The 18,966-nt window shown below is 35.9% G+C and overlaps 1 long non-coding RNA gene across 1 annotated transcript; it reads right to left on the reverse strand.

Annotated features, from left to right (window-relative positions):
• Positions 1 to 2,602: 2,602 nt before the first annotated feature.
• LOC144287432 (uncharacterized) lies at positions 2,603 to 10,424 on the reverse strand. Its single transcript, XR_013355238.1, has 4 exons — positions 10,081 to 10,424; positions 8,235 to 8,359; positions 3,486 to 3,616; positions 2,603 to 3,138 (listed from the first exon to the last, which is right to left on the reverse strand). It is a non-coding gene; the product is annotated as an uncharacterized LOC144287432 (long non-coding RNA).
• Between the last annotated feature and the right edge of the window lie 8,542 nt (positions 10,425 to 18,966).

Consider the following 18,966-nt stretch of genomic DNA (forward strand, 5'->3'; position numbering starts at 1 on the left):
AGATAACAAAAGGGTATGACCGATGAGCCAATACCACCGCATTGCCCCAGTGACCATAAGTTTTCTCTAAATGGAATGGCAGATCCAGCATGTAAAGGGCCTTCCTGCAATCTGCAGGAGTAGAAACCACCCTCTCCAGAACACAAATTACAAAAAAACTCCACTTGGTCATAAGCCCTACAAATCCCCTGAGTAATCATAAGAAAGAAATTTCTGGAATCCAAAACTGCTTTGACTGCCAGGCAAATGTAATTATCATTCAGTCTGAGGAAATACACTTGTGGTTATTAATTTTGTTTAAACCAGACTCTCATTATGAATGTGATCAAAACAGGAAAATAAAACATTGAAAAACTCAATATGTAAGAGATCTAACAATTATTATATAAGGAATGGAAGAAAACTTCAACATGAGTATAATTAATATCCTCGGAGAGATTCCAAAGGACATAAAAACCACAGAAAAAGAGTTGAAAAAAAAGAAAAACGCCAGAGTGCTTGGTAATGTAAAATACAAATGACAAAGTACAAATGTAATAGATGGACAGATAACAACTCAGCGCTTAAAGACAAAACACTGAAGTAAAAGTAGGATCATAGGACAAAGAGTTGCAGCATATGAGAGAAAAATAAAGAACCGTAAAAGAAAGATTTTTTTAATGCCTAACATATTCTTTTCCCAAGAACAAAAAGAGAATGAATACCCTGACATAGGAAAAGAGAAAAATTTCTGAAAGCTAATGAAATGATCAGACCTTACAGTGTCCAGCAACACAATGAGTGAAAGAAGATCAACTTTAACATACACACACACACACACACACACACACACTCCACATTTAAACACATGCTGGTAAATTATCAAAACTATAAGGAGAAAGAAAAATACCTTAAAAACTTCCCAACTAGCCAGGGCACTTGGATAAGAAATGAAGCATCCAGTTTGAAAAGAAATAAATAAAACTATATTTGCAGACGACATGACATCGAATATAGAAAATCCTAAAGAGGGGGCCCTGGGTGGCTTAGTCAGTTAAGCAGCTGATTCTTGGTTTCAGCTCAGGTCATGATTTCAGGGTCCTGGGATTGAGCCCTGCACCAAGTTTGCTGTTGAGTGTTGAGTCTGCTTCTTTCTTTTTCCCTCTCCCTCTGCTCTTCCTGCCTGCTCTCACTCACTCACTCACTCTCTCTCCCTCAAATAAATAAATAAATCTTATAAAAAAGAAAAGAAAATCTTAATGACATACAGAAACACTTTTAGAGCTAAGAAACAAGTTCAGCAACATTACAGGAGACAAAATCAACATGCAAAAATCAACGGCATTTATAGACAATAACAATAAACAACCTGAAAATCAAACTAAGAAGAAAGTTCTGTTAATAATAGTATTAAAAATATGTAGAAGTAAATCTAAGAAAAGTGGTACATAACTTGTATACTGAAAACTAAATAAAACTAAATAAATGGAAAGACAACCCATATTCATGGATTGGAAGATTTAGTGGTGTTAAGATGGTGATACTCCCCAAATTGATCTGTAGTTTCAATGCAAGAGGTATCAAAATTACAGCTGCCTTTTTTTCTTCTGCATAAATTGGCAAGCTGATTCCAAAATTCATATGAAAATTCAATCCTAGAATAGCCAAAGCAATCTTGAAATAGGAGTAACAATTTGGGATGACTCACACCCCTCAATTTCAGAACTTAATACAAAATTATGGCAATAAAGACTGTGTCACGATGACATAGGATGAATGTAATAAAACCTAGAGTCCAGAAATAAATCCTGATGACAACAAAAAAATAAATATTTTTAATTTTTTTTAATTTAAATTCAATTAAATTAACATATAGTATATTATTAGTTTCAGGGGTAGAATCTAGTGGTTCATCAGTTGCATATAACACCCAGCACTCATTATATCAAGTGCCCTCCTTAATGCCCATCCCTCAGCTGCCCCATCCCTGCACCCTTCTCCCCTCCAGCAACCCTTAGTTTGTTCCCTATAGTTAAATGTCTCTTATGGTTTTCCTCCCTCTCTGTTTTTATCTTATTTTTCCTTCCCTTCCCCTAAGTTCTATTTTGTTTCTTAAATTCCACATACGAGTAAAATCATATATTTGTCTTTCACTATTAATTAAGGTATTAACATAATACCTTCTAGTTCTAGCCACATCCTTGCAAATGGCAAGATTTCATTCTTTTTGATGGCCGAGTGATATTCGAGTGTGTGTGTGTACATAACACATCTTCTTTATCCATTCATCTGTCAATGAACCTCTGGGCCCTTTCCATATTTTGGCTTTTGTGAACATTACTGCTATAAATACTGGGGTGTGTGACTATTGATTACATAAAATAGTAATGAGAGTTTGTGGCTTAGATTTTTAGAGCTAAAATACATGACAGAAATAATAGCAAATCTTCACCCTCACCTCTACCTGGCCTTTTTAGTCTTCCCATGATTGAGGGAACCTGAAGAGCTGAAGAAGAGATTATTAGTTGGAAAACATGTTTGAAAAAAAAATGTTTGATTTATTTTGGTTTTTAATCTGGAGAGGATTTTTGCTATTTTATGCCTTCTTGATGATTATTCTCACTTTTGTTATTATGACAACTGGGAAATGGTCTCTGTGTTTGGTTGATTTGTTTGGGTTTGTGAGTGTATTGCCTATTTTGGGGGACTCAGCATTCTTTCTGAGCACACAAGTTTGTTGAAAGCATGGTTCTGACAACACAGCTTCCGTCCTACATGGTAAAGTGACTGACTGTCCATGAAAATTTCAACACCACCTTTCCAGGAAGGAATGTGTCACACAATGGTGGTGATACATTTTGCCATTCTCCTGATTCTCATAGTATTTCAGAGGACAAAGTCCTATCTTCATTGCCTTATGATGGTTTCTTCCTGGGCATTCCACCCTTGTCTTAACAGCACAAAAGTACGTCTCTTCATGGAACAAAGAGGGAGCTCCTTTGCAAGGTCAGACAGGGTGCAGCCAGCTTCCCGGTGCTTGCCAGTAAAGACCTTATCTGCTGATCGGGATGAGTTTTTTCCTTATCTTGAGTTCCTTCTTAGCTTTTTGTGAATATTTGTTTCCTCTGGTAGCTCCACTTACAGGTGGAAGGGGAAGACCTAGGTTTGACCCAGAGGGTCAGAAGGGCAGGAGACAGAAAGGCAAAAGCGCAAAGTGTGGCAAAAGACAACACACGCCAATACTACACTTAAACTATTTATTAGTCATAAAGAACTTTGAAAATATGAAAAATATTATTTTCCCTGCCCTGAGGAAAAAATTACATGCATGCAAATACAAATTTTGCACACAATTTCAAGGCATTTCTAGAAAGTCCAGTGTTCATTTACGAACATGGATCTCAGGACCTCTGGCTTTAACACTCACAATAAAAAGGAATAAAATTATGAAAATTAAAACTACCATGAGAAAGTGAACAGAAATATGTATTTTTTAATATACCAACCCACTTAAAAGCTCAACTTTTCAATATCTTCCCAGACTCAGCAGTCAGTGCATCAATGCCATGCATTGTTCTTCCTCCACTTAAAGAACTGTCATCAACAATGCCTTTCATTTTTCCAGGTAGCATATCCGCTGAAGCAAGACAGTAAAAAGAGAAAAGAGAAAAGGAAATCTCAGCACATTTGAGATCATGCACTTGATAAAATTGTTTTCTTAGCCAGACAAAGTGTGAAATTCTTTTCATGGTTTTTAGAGTAAGTGATTTGATGAGATCATTATTCAGCATGTTGCCCAGAGCTGCTCCCTTACTTGAGCACAACCCTGAAAATGTTACCTCCCATCCAACTTCTTCTCCACTGATGGAACAGGAAGATTAACAGAATTAGGTGTCTCTCATTTGTCCCTTTGTTATTTAGCAAGACTACTAGCTCAGACATTTGGAAAAGTTTTGTGTCTGAATTTTAAAAATATGGTTCATTTTATTGTTCTACTTTTTATGGGCTCAGGTATTTTTTCCTACTCCATTCCATCCGTTTGTAAAGTCTATGTATCAATAATATAAAAGATCATCATTTAAAAAAAAAAAAAGATCATCATTTAAACTTTCTTCACCTCTGACTTGGTTAATGCTTAAGAAAATGTCTTCTAACTACATTGATTAGTATTTACTTTTACTCTCCAACAGAGGACACAAGAGATCCTAGGATTATGTCCTCTGAAAGATGCATCGTTAATTAAGAAAATATATTTTTCTCTGATTCTAGACTTTTCATTTCAAGCCTAAAATTAATTCTTTCTGTACTGTTCGGTTAAGCTCCTGATTTGGAGAGAAGAGAGGGAAAAGTAGAGAGGGAAGAAAAAGAAACCAAGGCAAAATAATTAATTAAAGATCTGCTATGTTTCCAGGAATATGTGAGAAAATGTCATTTTTCTCTCATCTTGTCCTCATGTCAATCCTGATGTAGAATTCGTAAACCAAACAATCTCTACCTTGACAAGCCTATTAGTAAACTAGTTATTGATGATACTACTGCTCAGGTTCAGTTGGCTCATAGCTGTGACTCTGAAACCCCGGCTCGTCCTCCCACCCTACTGCCCTCACTGTTTGTCAGTCTTATACTGACTTTCTTAATCTCTAATACTGGTTTTGCCTTTATGTTTACTTATATAACTACATCATACCTTTTTTACTTATACCTTCTAGCATATTATTTTCCACACAGTTTTCTGTGTCCTTAGGTTCAACCTGCATCTTGCAAAGAATAGATAGTTAGATATTTTCATGCAGTCTAGACAACACTATTTTATAACTCTTTTTATAACTTGTGATTATGAATATATTTGAAATTATGTTTCCGATCTCATTTGATTTTTTTTCTGTTTGTACTGCTTCTTCTGAGTTTCTTTATATTTCCCCTCCTTTCTTCCTTTGGATTATTATATTAATTCTATATTTTCTTCATAATTTGTGAAATTATTCTGTGTTAACATGCATGCTTAACTAAATATGAAGATACTATTTTTAGCCTCATTTTGAGCCATGTGGTTACCTTGGAGCACAGACTCTACTACGCCTTCCTATTTTACATATTATGCTGTTTTCTCTCCTTCCTTTATCCAAACAGACACATCATTTGTTATTGTTTTAGTCTTGTTCATTTGGATTTGTTCCAATTTAACAATGCATTTGCTTAATATTGTTTTTCCTCCTGAAGTATGTTCTTTAGAAATCCCTTTACTGAATATTTGGTATTTCTCTGAAGCATTATCTTTTGAATTTTTACTTAGCTGGGTTGGTAACCTTACTTTGTTATTTTCTCTCAACACTTTGAAGAAAATACTATATTATTATTGCTTCTCCTGTTATGGTGGGCAGGCCATTCTCCCTCGAACTGTCATTCTTTTTCAGGTAATTCGTCTTTCCTTAATAACTTCGTTCAAATCTCTCTTTGTCTTAGATGCTTCAGAGTTTTACTGTGATGTATTGAAGTATGGATATCTTTCTGATTCCAACCTGTGATTCAGTAAATCTGAGGATTAATGACTTTCATTATGAATGAATTTTATCCACTCACTTTACAAACAATGCCTAGAATCTTCCCTACTCTCTCTTCCTGGAAATATTGTCAGATACATGTTAAACTTTTGAATCTTCTCTTTACCTCCTTCCACATGTTACATGTCTTTTTTCCGTATTCTCAGCAAACCCTTCAGTGTGGGCATCCAATCCTCTCTTTAGTTCTTTCTGATCAGTTTAATCAACATGGGGTATGTAATTCAGTAGTTATATTTTTTAATTATCAAAGTTCTTTTTGGTTCTTTTATAAATCTCCTGAGAATTTTTATCAATCTCTCATACCTGGATCACTTTTTCTACTCCATATTTTATTTCTTTTTACACAATTTATGTATGCCTCTATATTACAATACCTTAATTTCTTGCTGACCTTATTCTGTATATAGTTTCTACTGGCTTTGGTTATGGCTGCTCTTCTGAGCATGTGTTGTACAATTTAGGATTATAAACATATAACTGACTGATATCAATCAGTAGTAATCTTGTGCTCATAGGTGAAGATGTTTTCTTCCAGAGAGTACTGCTTGCTTATACTGAATAGAGCATTGCCAACCTAGAAATAATTTAAATTAATTATTGGTGTAGGGTTTCCTAAGCTGTGCAATTACAGCAATTATCCAAGGAAGAAAAATTGTTTATTAATATTGTATTAATATATGAATTTTTTTATTTGGTACCAAAACTAAGCAGACAAGGTTCTCTGTCGTCTCCCTTTTCCAGAGGTCAATTTTATATTTTTCATGGCCCATCTTTCCCTAAATATGTAGCTCATTACTAAATGGGGGAATTTTAATTCTTATCTTCTTCTACAGGGTCAAGGCCTTGTCTTGTATCTCTGTGCAGCTAACCCAGGAAGCTAAAGCATCAAGGCTTGCTTAACACTGTTTTCAGCTCTGTCTTAATTTTGACCTCTGGGAATATCCCTTATTATATTTGTGTATTTATAAACTTGCTCACTTACACTTAGTGAACTCGATTATGCACTTAAAATTATGTTTCTCTATTTTACCCAATATTTCTACATTTTCAGCATGGAAAGTATGTTCAGAACATTTAGCCTTACCATAGTGTCAGAAACAAAAGTCTGAAATATAATATTTGTCGTAGGGACAATTCTCTATGTTCTTTTTTTTTTTAAGATTTTATTTATTTGAGAGAGAGAGAGCAAGAGAATGAGTACATCAGAGGGAAAGGCAGAGCGACAGGGAGAAGCAGACTCTGCTGATCAGGGAGCCCAATGTGGGGCTTGATCCCAGGACCCCAGGATCATGAGCTGAAGGCAGACACTTAACCAACTGAGCCACCTGGGCATCCTCAATAGTTCTCTGTGTTCTATAAATTTCCTTTACTGTTCTAGATCTTTTACTTGGGAAATCATCAAGATCTAGAAGGGAAGACTTTTAGAGTAAAAAACGAAGGCCCATGTCAGTTGCCATGAAAAGTCATAGTTCCTAATCTAAGTAAAACTACTGAGAAATAAGACGAGGACAGAAAGTGGGTAAATTAATAATTTCTTCCCTCTGTCATGAGAAAACCATAGTCTCCAAATGGTAAATAAGTCAAAATGCAGTCCATGTTTAGGGAAACAGTCATGAATCTTTAAGCCATTTTCTTTCATCTACCACCTTTGTGTTCTTATTGCTTTTTCTGTTGTTCTGAATATAACTCTGGTGTGATGGGACTCCTTCTACATACTTCTAAATGAACTTGCTTCACCACCAATATTTTATACCACTCTGGCTTATATAATTTCTGGAAATGAGATTGCCTTTAACCATATTGAAAAAGTGAAAGAAAGAAAGAAAGAAAGAAAGAAAGAAAGAAAGAAAGAAAGAAAGAAAAAAAGGTCAGTATGCCATGTCCCATTCACACCTCATCTTTCTTCCACTCACTGACACAGTTCTTATCTCTATAACTTAGGAACCTGTGTTGGCCAGCACTGGACCACTTACTTCCAGGGCAAAAGTGAGTGGTGAATGGCCATTTTTCTTGATCCTGAATTTTAAGAATGGTAAGACAAATTGTCCTATACCTACCATCTCATCTAGAGATGTGGCTAAAATCATGTCCAGTCTTGGTACAGCCAATACAATCAATATGTTCATTGTAGATTTTAATTCATGCATCTATTTCTAACATTATATTCTGAGAGGAAAGCATTCCCTTCCTTCTTTATCATCCCCTGTAAGAGTTTCACCAGACTGCTGTGATTCTATAGTCCAGTTCTCCACAAAAATTAGCTCTGCTGTGGGGTAGATGGGCCAAATGAGTTTAAAAGGTCATAGAACTGAGACCATGTACTGACAGGTACCATGCACCTTAGCAAGAGGAGTCTAAGCATTAAGACAAACCACATCCCACTTGTCAGGAGATGGAATCAAATCTGTCAAGAAGAGATGCCTCCCACTTGCACCAGGCAGCTCAGGAGTCTCCCGAAGGCTAGTAAAGATAAGGGGCACAATCCATTTTTACTTTTGCAAAAGTAAAAAAGAGAAAGAAAAGCAAATAATTCAGAATCAAGACAAATGTTTATTCTAACATCCTGATTTCTCCAAGGAAAAACATTTTTTTTAAGTTTTCACAGCATCAACCAGCATTATAATCTGATCCTGAACTTCGGTGTTCCTCTAGCCAGAAAAGAAGGCTTTGTGGAGTATATTATAAGAAACCTACCAGTTCTGAAGATAAACATCCATTAACTTTGCTGTTATTATGTCTCCCAGGAAGGTAGCATTTACACTGGTGTGACACATCCATCAACCGTCAGGCAATTTCTCCTAGGCCGAAGTAGAACATTCCTAAAACAGTTGAGGCCAGCAGATGTGTTTACAAGCTATCTGGTCCAGGTGACCCAAGATGAGTTCAAGATAGTATCTAAAATTGCCCAAGGTGAATTTGTAAGAATGGGGACAACAAAGAAGATAGAGAATGAAGAACTTTTTAACTTTGCTGGGGAACCCATTTGAGAATTTTTTGAACTGTCTCCAACGTCTCAGGCATGAACTTCCCTTCCCTCTTTCCCAATGGCAGAATGAGACTAGCTTTTAAATTGCAAACACAGATGGAAATTTCCCAACACCTACTTTGAGTTGTGGAGTACTCAGCCAACAAGTCTTTCACACAGTTAGTAAGGTGCCATGTCAAACAAAATTTGAAAGTGTCCATCCAAGACCTATTGAAATTTAATTTTATTATAAGTTTCTCCAGCCCTATAGGAGAATTTCCTATGCCAGGCATAGATTCTATAATGAGCACATTTGGTGGGGAAGAGTTGCTTGACAGATCAATCTGTTGAATTTGGTGGTGGAGTTCTAGGTGGAAATTAGTTCTTCAAATAAAAATCAACAGCTACCATTGTTGTATATAACAACTACTTTATGGGTAGAGCCCATTTAAAGTTTGTTATAATACAATATTGATTTAAATATTTTAAGCAGAAAAAAAAACTTTGATATATGATTTTCTTCTTTAGAAAACTTTATTGATTTTATAGGCATGTAGAGCCAAGATTTACTTCATTTTATCTCCAAAAAGTTCAATCATTTTCTACTCTTAGATTATAGACTATAGGTTCATCCGTTAAATCATCCAGATTTTATGCCTGAGATTTACTTGAGATTTGTTCTACTCGAAAGCTGCTCTACTCTCAAAGTTAAAGAGGTAATTGTCTCCCTAATTTCAATCTTTAAAATCTCTGGTACAAGTCTCCCCACAAAAATAACTTGCCATCATGAAGACCTGTCATCTATTGACCTCTCCACTTTCATTATCTCCTCCTTTCTTCCATACTTCTTTATATTTCTTTTCGTCTTCAGGTTGGAATGGATGGCCCAATATTATGGTCAATTTCTTACAAACAGATTTTTTTCTTTGTCCTTCCAACAGCCATGAATGTAATAACCATCTGCCTCCTCCATGTCCACACTCAAACAGCTGACAATTGCACATAAAAAATCATACAAATGTGATCCAACACCAGCGAAGAACCCTAATTCATTTCTCAATAGCATCAGTAAAATCACTTCTCTCTCTCTCTCTCTCTCTCTCTCTCTTTCATCCTCTCCCCTCTCTCTCAGGATTGGGCTTATAATGGTTACATGTATAACCATGCTTCAGTAATTAGTGATCCATGAGGAAACTTATTTCACTTCTTGGAAAGACTGTCTTATGTGCTTTTCCTCATTCCTCAAACACTATACTCCTGTTTTTGCTTGGCTCATTACCTAGTACTTCACAAAGACGATCCTCAGTATCTGATCTGTTTCCCACTTTTTTTACCCAAACTTTATATCTCTTCCTGTGTGAAAATAGAGGAAATATCCTTTTCCCTAGTCAATGCAGAATCTATCTATCTCAAACTTTCCATGGACTTTCCCGAAGACCCCTCCTTTCTCCAGGATTCTCAATCTTTCTCATTACAAGACCTTTTTCTTCACAGGCAAGCTCCAGTATCTACTATCAAGTAAAATAAAGATAGTAAGAAATCTTTCTCATTGCCTGTCCTTTTCCAGATACTCACGTTTCACTGCTCTTCTTCAGAGCCATATTTCTTATGTTGCCTATTCATTATCTCTGATGTACAATTTCCACTTGCTACTCAACTCATTTCAGTCTGGCTTTTTTTTTTTTTTCTCTTACCACTGATTGAAACTGATTGCATCAAAGTCATCAACTACCTACATGTTGCCCAACCCAATAGGCAGTCCTCAGTCTGCTACATAAAAGTAACAACTAAAACAGTCTACTCTCTGCTTCTTGAAATGTTTTCTCTTAAGGCTTTCTCTGTGCCATCTGTTATGTCTGAATGTGTCTCCCTTTAAATTAGTATGTTGAATCCCAACCCCCAATGTGGCTGTGTTTGGAGATGGTGTCTCTAAAGAACTAACTAAAGTTAAATGAGGTCATAAGGGTGAGGCCCTGATTCCACAGGATTAGTGTTCTAAGAAAATACACCAGAGCTCCTTCCTTCTTGTTTGTTCTCTTCCCACATGTGCTCAGAGGAAAGTCCACAAATGGACAAAGCCGGCATCTGAGAACAGGAAGAGAACCCTCACCAACAAGTGACCATGCTGCCACCTTTATCTCCCACTTCCAGCTTCGGGAACTGCAAAAATATAAATTTCTTTTGTTTAAACTGCCAACGTAGGGTCCTCTGTTACAGCAGCTATTGCAGACATCTTCTCCAGATTTTCTTCTAATTCTTTCACTATGCTTTTGAAATTCCAGCTCAGCTATTCTAGAGTTAATATTGGAATTCCTATACAAAACCTTTATCTGATCTCTTTATATCTCTGCCAAGGCAGTCTCAAGCTTTTCCTTGGTTTTAACTATCATCTAAAGGCTGATAACTCCCACAATTATATCTCCAGTTGAAATTTCTTCTGAAATTTTAAGAATTTCATATCCAATTGATTATTAACTGAGAAAAGAAAATGTTAGAAGATGTCACTGGCTCCAAAGCTTCTACACAAAAGTGATACTCATGTTCACACTCCCATTCATCAAGGCAGGTCACCTGGCCATGTGTGACTTTAAAATACGCCTGGAGGAAGAGCAAGAATCAAACATTTGTGATCATCTCCAATAACTACCATAACATCAAAACCTGTTTCTCCCTCTTTTGGTTGAGGTATCATCTACACCTTAACGCTTATTCTGCTATTCACTCGGTTGCCAAAAATTTATTGGCACACTTGATTACTTCCTTTTCCTCATTCCCCACGTGCAATCATCTGGTAATCCTGTGCATTTCTCCTTTAAGAAATATCTAGAATGCGTTTTTTGGCATGCCCATACCACCCACCCAGTGCTGATCACTGTTTTTTCTTTCCTGAACTAATAGAGCATTGTTATCACTGAACCTCCCATCTCTGCCTTCTGTTCATCCTGCTCTGCAGTTTCTTTATGATCCTTCTCCCATCCATTTTCTCTATGTCAGGTAGAATGGTATATTGGAAGCAAAAAAAGAAAGTCAACCATGCCAGTAGCTCCCATCAGCATCTCCCAACATGTCTTGAACCACTTTTCTCACTCACTGTTCTTCAGCCAGGAGGACTTTCAAGCTTTGCCATCTTCCAGACATGCTCACCTTGGCCTGATCACTTGGCTGTGTACTTCTCATCCTGGAATACCAGCTTAAGTAACATTCTCTCAGGCAGAATTTTTCCAATTACCTTATTTTATCAATGACTCACATACCACTGACTCCCATTTTATTTCCATTACAAAAACTCCATTTCTGATACTTTAATAATTTTGCAATCAAGCATGCATTTACATTTCCTTATCTATTATCTTTCTTCCAGCAGTGGACAGGATGTCTGTCTTTCTCATTCTCTAGTATATCTCTGGTACTTAGCACAGGGCCTCAATAAATGTTTGCTCAATGAATAAAGGACAAACACCAAGCCTGCAAAGTTCAGGTCAATGTTTACTTAAGCAAAAGGCAGCCTTTAAATATGCTGTCTTACTACTTTGCTCACAGTGTATGTTCAGTGAGTAGAATAGCTCTTATCTACAATACTTATGCAATAAATATTTGTTGAATCGATGAATCACTGAATATGATAAAATGTATTGGAAACAAATACCAGATTATTTGCAGATTGTGTTGGCCTTTCCTCAGCCTTTGACTTTGTGGATAGGAATCATTAATGGATCACACTCTATGTGTTTAGCCTAGACCCTGATTACTGACAAGTGAACATCATGTTCTCCTCAACTCCCTGCTGAGAGTCCAAATTGAAAAGAAGACCTTCTTTCAAGGCAGAATTTCCAATTGAGGAACGCAGGGTAATATTCGGACTCTTTCTTTTAAACTTGATTCTTAATCTGATACTACTTCTGAATGTGTTTAAATTGCCTCTGCTATGAAGAAAATAAACCTGCCATATCATATTTTATATATATTTATTATGCTTTTATTATTTATAATCAGAAGAGTTGGAACATATAGCTAATCCTGCTACCTAATTAATTACAAATAAAAATCATTAAACATCAAATGTTCTAGTAATAAAATTCTTGGTATATATTCCCCAATTCAGGCAGATTATAAATAATGATCCTATTTAATAAGATAATATTTTACTACTTTAGTGCTAACATTCCACCATTTGCAAAGTAGCATTGAGATATTTGGTGGGGCCATGAGGAGTAGCAGCTTACATGTTCCTTGAAGTATTTTTCAGGCTAATGCTGTTTTATTCATGCCACATGGACTAAAATTGTTGGATGTCTGCCACCTATTTACCTATTCAATAGAGAAAATTTAAAACAATCATTTAAACAGAATCCTCTTTTAGTTAGGAGACAAGTTATCAGATCATCTCAAATAAATATGGGATAATTTTCTAACTAGGCTTGTGTCCTTAGTATGTTCCTCAGCTTCCATAAAGACCCTGCTCATTCCTCATTCTCTGCCAAGGCCCCATGGAAATATACAAATGTGACCTATTAGCTTTTGGAATTCAGTTAGGAAAAATATTTTTTCAAGACAGTTTTCTCAGAGGACATCTGGTCTCCCCATTCTTCCAGGTATTTCTTAGGGAAAATGGCAGTGGATGAGCCAACATCTTGGAGCCTCTCTGACACCATAATAGCTCTCTACAGAATTACTTTTTAGTAACTTGCCTCTGTTATGACCTCATCAGTCTGTATTGAGGTTCATTCAAAGAGCCCAGTGAAGCACAGTGACAAGTCAAATGGAAATTTGTTTTCAAGAATGGTGTTAATTACATTACAATATTTATTAGTATTACTTTTTTAAATAAAAAAACCCAGGAGATATTTCTGTAGTTCTAAAGATCTTATGCAATAGTTTTTATTTGAATTTATTTTTCTGTCATCTTCTGCCTCATTTTCAACTTATGTTTTGGTGTCTTTGTTACATATAAGCCATTATAAGTATTTTATAGCATAAGAATGTAGACACACACACACACACACACACACACATGCATATACAAAGTATATAGCCCATAGATAAAATTTATGACTAACACCCTCTAGCAACACTCTTGAATCAGGTTATTGGTCTTTTTTGAGGACAGTGTCTTAAACCAGAGGAATAAATCTTCAATAATGCAATTTTATCCCAGTGGAAAGCGTGGAGGAGATGTTACTGCATAAGAAGAAAAGCATGCAGTGACAATCCAACTACAGTCAGCAGTTACCTATCCTATCTGATCACTGGACCATTCTAATGGACACACAACTTTCAAAATCAATTTCAGCTCAGATTTAAGGCAGAAAATTGGACTTAGTCTTCTCACTTTGATCCTCTTGTTGACTCTTGATGACTTGGGCGATCTTTAAACTCTGTAGTAACTTTTACCCCGTATTGCTTCCTCCTTTATTTGTACTTCATAGATAGGAACAGACAACCCAGGAGAGCTTCTGGATTTACAAAATTAATCTGTTAATCATTGTTTAAGGGACTTGCTTTGTATGCTGGGCAATGCTAGGCTTGAGGGGAATATTAACAAGTCAAAGGCAGAGCCCTCTTCCCTATGTCCAGCTGGCAGTAATAATAAGTTCACATTCACTGCTGTGTGGATGGCACAGACACAAATGCAAATGACAGAGAAGCAAAGGATCATTTTCTTAAGGGAGAGGATATCAACATTCCAAAGGATACTGGGATCCTGAAACCTCAAGTGAATTTGGTAGAGTAGGTTAAAAAATTGATTAAAAAACTGGTGAGAATTTCTGGAGAGTGTGGGTTACACTAAAGGGATAACTTAAATAAAAGGTTGTAAATATAAGCATGTTATCTAGAATATCCATAGATAAGTTTGAGAAGCAATGGAATAATAGTGATAAAATAACAGCATTTAAGAAGCACTTAAGTTCATATATTGAAATCCTCAAAACAATGCTATGATTCAGATATTACAAGTATTCCTTTTTGAGACCTAAGCATATTGAGGTCCAGAGAGGTTCAATAATTTTCCCAAGGTCACACAATCAGACCAATCATTGTGGCCAAGAGCCCACTTCAAGGACTTAGCAACTGTGTACTACCTGTATGGCCTTAGGTAAGTTACTTCTCTAGAGTCCAGTTGTCTCATCTGCAAAACTGGTAATATAGAACTGTCATAGGATTAAAAAACAGATAAATAGATAAAGAAGGCCTGAGATATATATATTATATATATATATATAATATATATATATATATATATATATATATATATATATATATAGAGAGAGAGAGAGAGAGAGAGAGAGATGTATATAATGGAGTACTTTATATATACATATAAATATATATACTGGAATATATATCGTGAAATATTACACAGCCCTACAAAAGGATGAGATCTTGCCATTGTAACAATATGGATGAATCTAGAGGGATTCATGCTAAGGGGAATAAGTCAGACTGAGAAAGACAAGTACCATATGATTTCACGAATACGTGAAATATGTGGAATTCTACATATATGTAGAATCTAAAAAAATGTATAAAAAAATAAAAAGCAGAATCAGACCTATAAATGGCAAACTGATGGTTGCCAGAGGGAAGGTCATGAGAGGATGGGGAAAATGGGTAGAGATGCAGCTTCCAGTTATGGAACGAATAAATCATGGGAATAAAAGGCACAGCATAAGGAATACAGTCAATGATGCTGTAATGGAGTTGTATGGTAGCAGATGATAGCTACACTTGTGGTGAGCATAACATAACCTATGGAGAAGCTGAATCATTATGTTGCATACCTGAAACTAATATAACATTGTGTGTCAAGAATACTCAAATAAAAAAAAAATTAAAGAAACATTTACACACTTGCTACATGTTCCTTCTTAAGTGCTTGCTACATGTCATTTATTATTGCTATCTTTTTTATTGCTATCATTATTTTCATTGTAGTTGTAAATAATATCCTGCTCTCCTATTTAGAAATATAAGTTGAGGCTGGAAACAGGTGTAGGATCAACATTATGGCGACTTGAATTTCCAGTATCATTCATGCAAGAGTTGATACTGGCATCCATGAGACACCCCAGGACAGAAATACAACATTCTACTTCTCTATGTTACAAGGTCTGGTGGAGAATTGAACACACTGGACACGTACTACATGTTGAATAAACAGATAGGTTCACTCATACTCTCTGCCTCTGTTAATGCACATTGGAATATCCATGGGTTGTCATAAAGCCTAGTGAGATCATTGAATGGTGCCTATATCTTTCCATTCTGCAATGAAATTAGAAAATTCATGGGGCTATCAGAGGATATGGGGAGGAATGAGGGATTAAAACCCCTTTCTTAGTCACCTAGGGCATTAGTTATGGGGAACCTGCCAAATCCATTATGCTTGGAAGAAAGTTCAGACAAACATCACCAAGAGTGGTTTTGCCTTTCCTTCCCACAAGGCTGTCATCTGTACACCACTTTTGCTGATAGGATTACCTGTAGGAAGAACCCATCTGAAGAGACTTAGAATCGCCAGTCACATTCCCTGAGGATTTGAGATTTCACTACAGTCAGAGAGCTCATTTTGTCTCCTGTATCTCTGCCAGTGATTCTTAAACTGGTCTCTTACAAACCCTATTCTTGGTTGGGATTTTTTTTTTAACTAAAAACTTTAAAGGAATAAAATGTACACTCTTTAAATAACCATATGTAATACACTTCCTGATAAAATTATGGGAGTAGCAAAGGCAAAATCCTAGACAAACAAAGAGTTTCAGATGACAAAATTACACTGTTTTTGTTCATGAACACAGTAAAAAATAAATCTGGATCCAGTGACTTTGTCATAGCCTAAATTATTTTTTAGGAAATCCAGCTTTGGTCTCCGCATATATAGACTTCTTAAAGAATTTCCAGAAGCATTCAAATGGAGGCAACAGGAGGAAGGTAGCTCAGTGCCATGAGACATAGTACAGAAAAGCAATATTACTGCAGTTGTAATCCTTTGCTTAACATCTTGAACTTCTAACAGCTTTCTTAAACTCATGCCTCTTTGCCATTGTGGCATGTTCAATATCTTTGCACACCTGGAAGCATGAAAGCACTAATTTCCATGAGGTTGTTATTATAGGAATCTGAGAAAGGAGAGGACAGGACGAGTGAGATGGTGACTTATGAGCCATTCAGAAAGAGGATGGCTTTTAAGGTAGCATAATGTCAGACTGAGAAGTTATTCTCAGAGTAGGATGGTAATGCTTTAAGGAATCCTATTTGTCCATGGGGAAGAGATTACTCACTGAATTTTAGTTCCTTCTTCTTACGAACACATAACTATTACATATAATCATTGGAGATACACTTTCAACACATATACTTTTATAATAAACATTCTACTTTTAGGAAGTGAGATTTATTCCTTTTTTTTTTTTTTTGAGATTTATTCCTGATGTCACTTTATTAACCAAGTCAGAGAAGTTTTTGTAAGAAGCAGTGCTTTATATGATGTCTAAGAGTTATATTTTTGGTTTGTAGGAAAATCTACCCCAACCTGCTTGAGATTCTCTCTGTCTCCCTCTGCCCTCCCCCCACTTTGGCGCTCTCTCTCTCTCTCTCTCAAATAAATAAAATCTTATAAAAATGAGCAAAATGGATATTGTCATAATAACAAAAGTGAACTTATAAACTGATAATTGCTACAAATAAGATATATCAGATTCTATGAGATGTCTGACAGGTGGGGATAGTAGGGATTCTTGTTTAGACATGGGTGGAAAAGAGAATATTAGAGTTAGTGATAGCCTCAAGCCAGGGTAGATGTCAACAATAATGGAAAAGAATTATAGTTTCATTTAGAATCTGAAGTCTAAAATTGTATGAAATATTTCATTGTAATAAACAAAGGCATTCCCGTTAGCTTCTGAAGTCTTGTTTTAGAAACACACACAAACCTTTGTCCTCTAGTTATCCTCTTACTGCAATGCTGAGAAGTCAGACCCTGCCTCTTATAATAGCTGAAACTGCAGTTTGTCAAGACAATGTGAAATCTAAATTGGTTAAGAGAGATGTTCACCATTAATAAATGTTCACCATCAGATCCAAAGACTCTTTTTCAGGGAAAAAAAGAAACAAGTGTTTTGCATGCTTGTCTAAGTTTGATGCTTTCTATGAAAAATCATAAAAGAGAAGACAGAAATAAAGTAAAAACTGAAAACACTATTCTAATAATTTCTCTTACTTAAAACAGTTTCTCTGTTCATCAGAGGGGTGATAACAGAATTCTTTTTCATTTTTCTTATAGATATTGCTGATGAAGTTATGCATTCCTAAATGACCATTTTAAATGCCTGCCCTAGAAATAAAAGCCAGACACCGTGTGCGGAAAAAAAAAAATAAATCCCTTGTTCCTGAAATCACTTTCATGTTATGACATATTTCAGTATTTGGATTTATGAAGCTGTCTACATTCTCATAATAATCATGGGATAATAAATCCCTTTGGCCAGGTAGCCGCAGGCTCTGAAATGGATTATTTGTTTTTAGGAGAAAAAAATGAGTGGACATAGACACATATTAATGACTAGCTTAATCCACTCATTGTATTTCTTTTCCTTTATTAAAATGTTCTGTGATTGTATCACCAGTATGCTTAGTTTTTATACCAAATGATAAAACTCAATGTAAAATGGCACATTTGCATCTCTCCCAAGATGCAAATTTTTAGTCATTGAGGAGAATATGAGCTTTGTCTTGAAATCAATCACTTTATGATGTATTTTCTTAAACTAAATGCTACCCTCTCACAGTGAAATGCATATCGTAAGTGTAATGTATTTGCTTCAACCATTTACACATAGGAGAAGTTCATATCAAACAAAGCAAGCAAGTAAGGGCCCTTTTCAGCCTTGGGAAACTCATAGCCTTCAGAGTAGACGTATTAGTGTCTACTTTATTTATTAGTTTATTAGATTTTAATCTTCTGTGGCTCACCCAGACATGTGCAGTCATTTCAGAACACTGTAGAATTTTCTGCTGTTTGGGACGAGCACAAATGAAAACTCGGTTCTATAGAATGCTGCTCATCTTTGAAGCTGGATGGGACGTTGAGAATTGTTATCCCTTTCATTTCATAAGGATAATAGCAAACATCAAGTGTTTATGATGTGAGAGGCACACAGGTTAAGTCATTTAAACCTCACCATAAACTAATGAGATAGCACTTTTCCATTCCCATTTCATAGATGGAAGAACTGAAACCTAGAGTCTGTAGTGAATTGCTGGGGGCACATGGCTGGGCGCTGACAAAGCTCGCAAGGACACAGGTCCCTGACTCCTACCGGAGGGCATCTCAACAGGATTGTGAGAACTCATTTCATGCTGCCATGGAGCCACTGCAAATATATAGCTTGTGCCATATTCTTTGTCTCCTTTATTTCTTAAATTTTCTGACCCATTCTAACCAAACAGAGAAATTCCAAAAAA

The sequence above is a fragment of the Canis aureus genome, chromosome 17 (assembly GCF_053574225.1).
Source record: "Canis aureus isolate CA01 chromosome 17, VMU_Caureus_v.1.0, whole genome shotgun sequence".
NCBI lineage: Eukaryota > Metazoa > Chordata > Mammalia > Carnivora > Canidae > Canis > Canis aureus.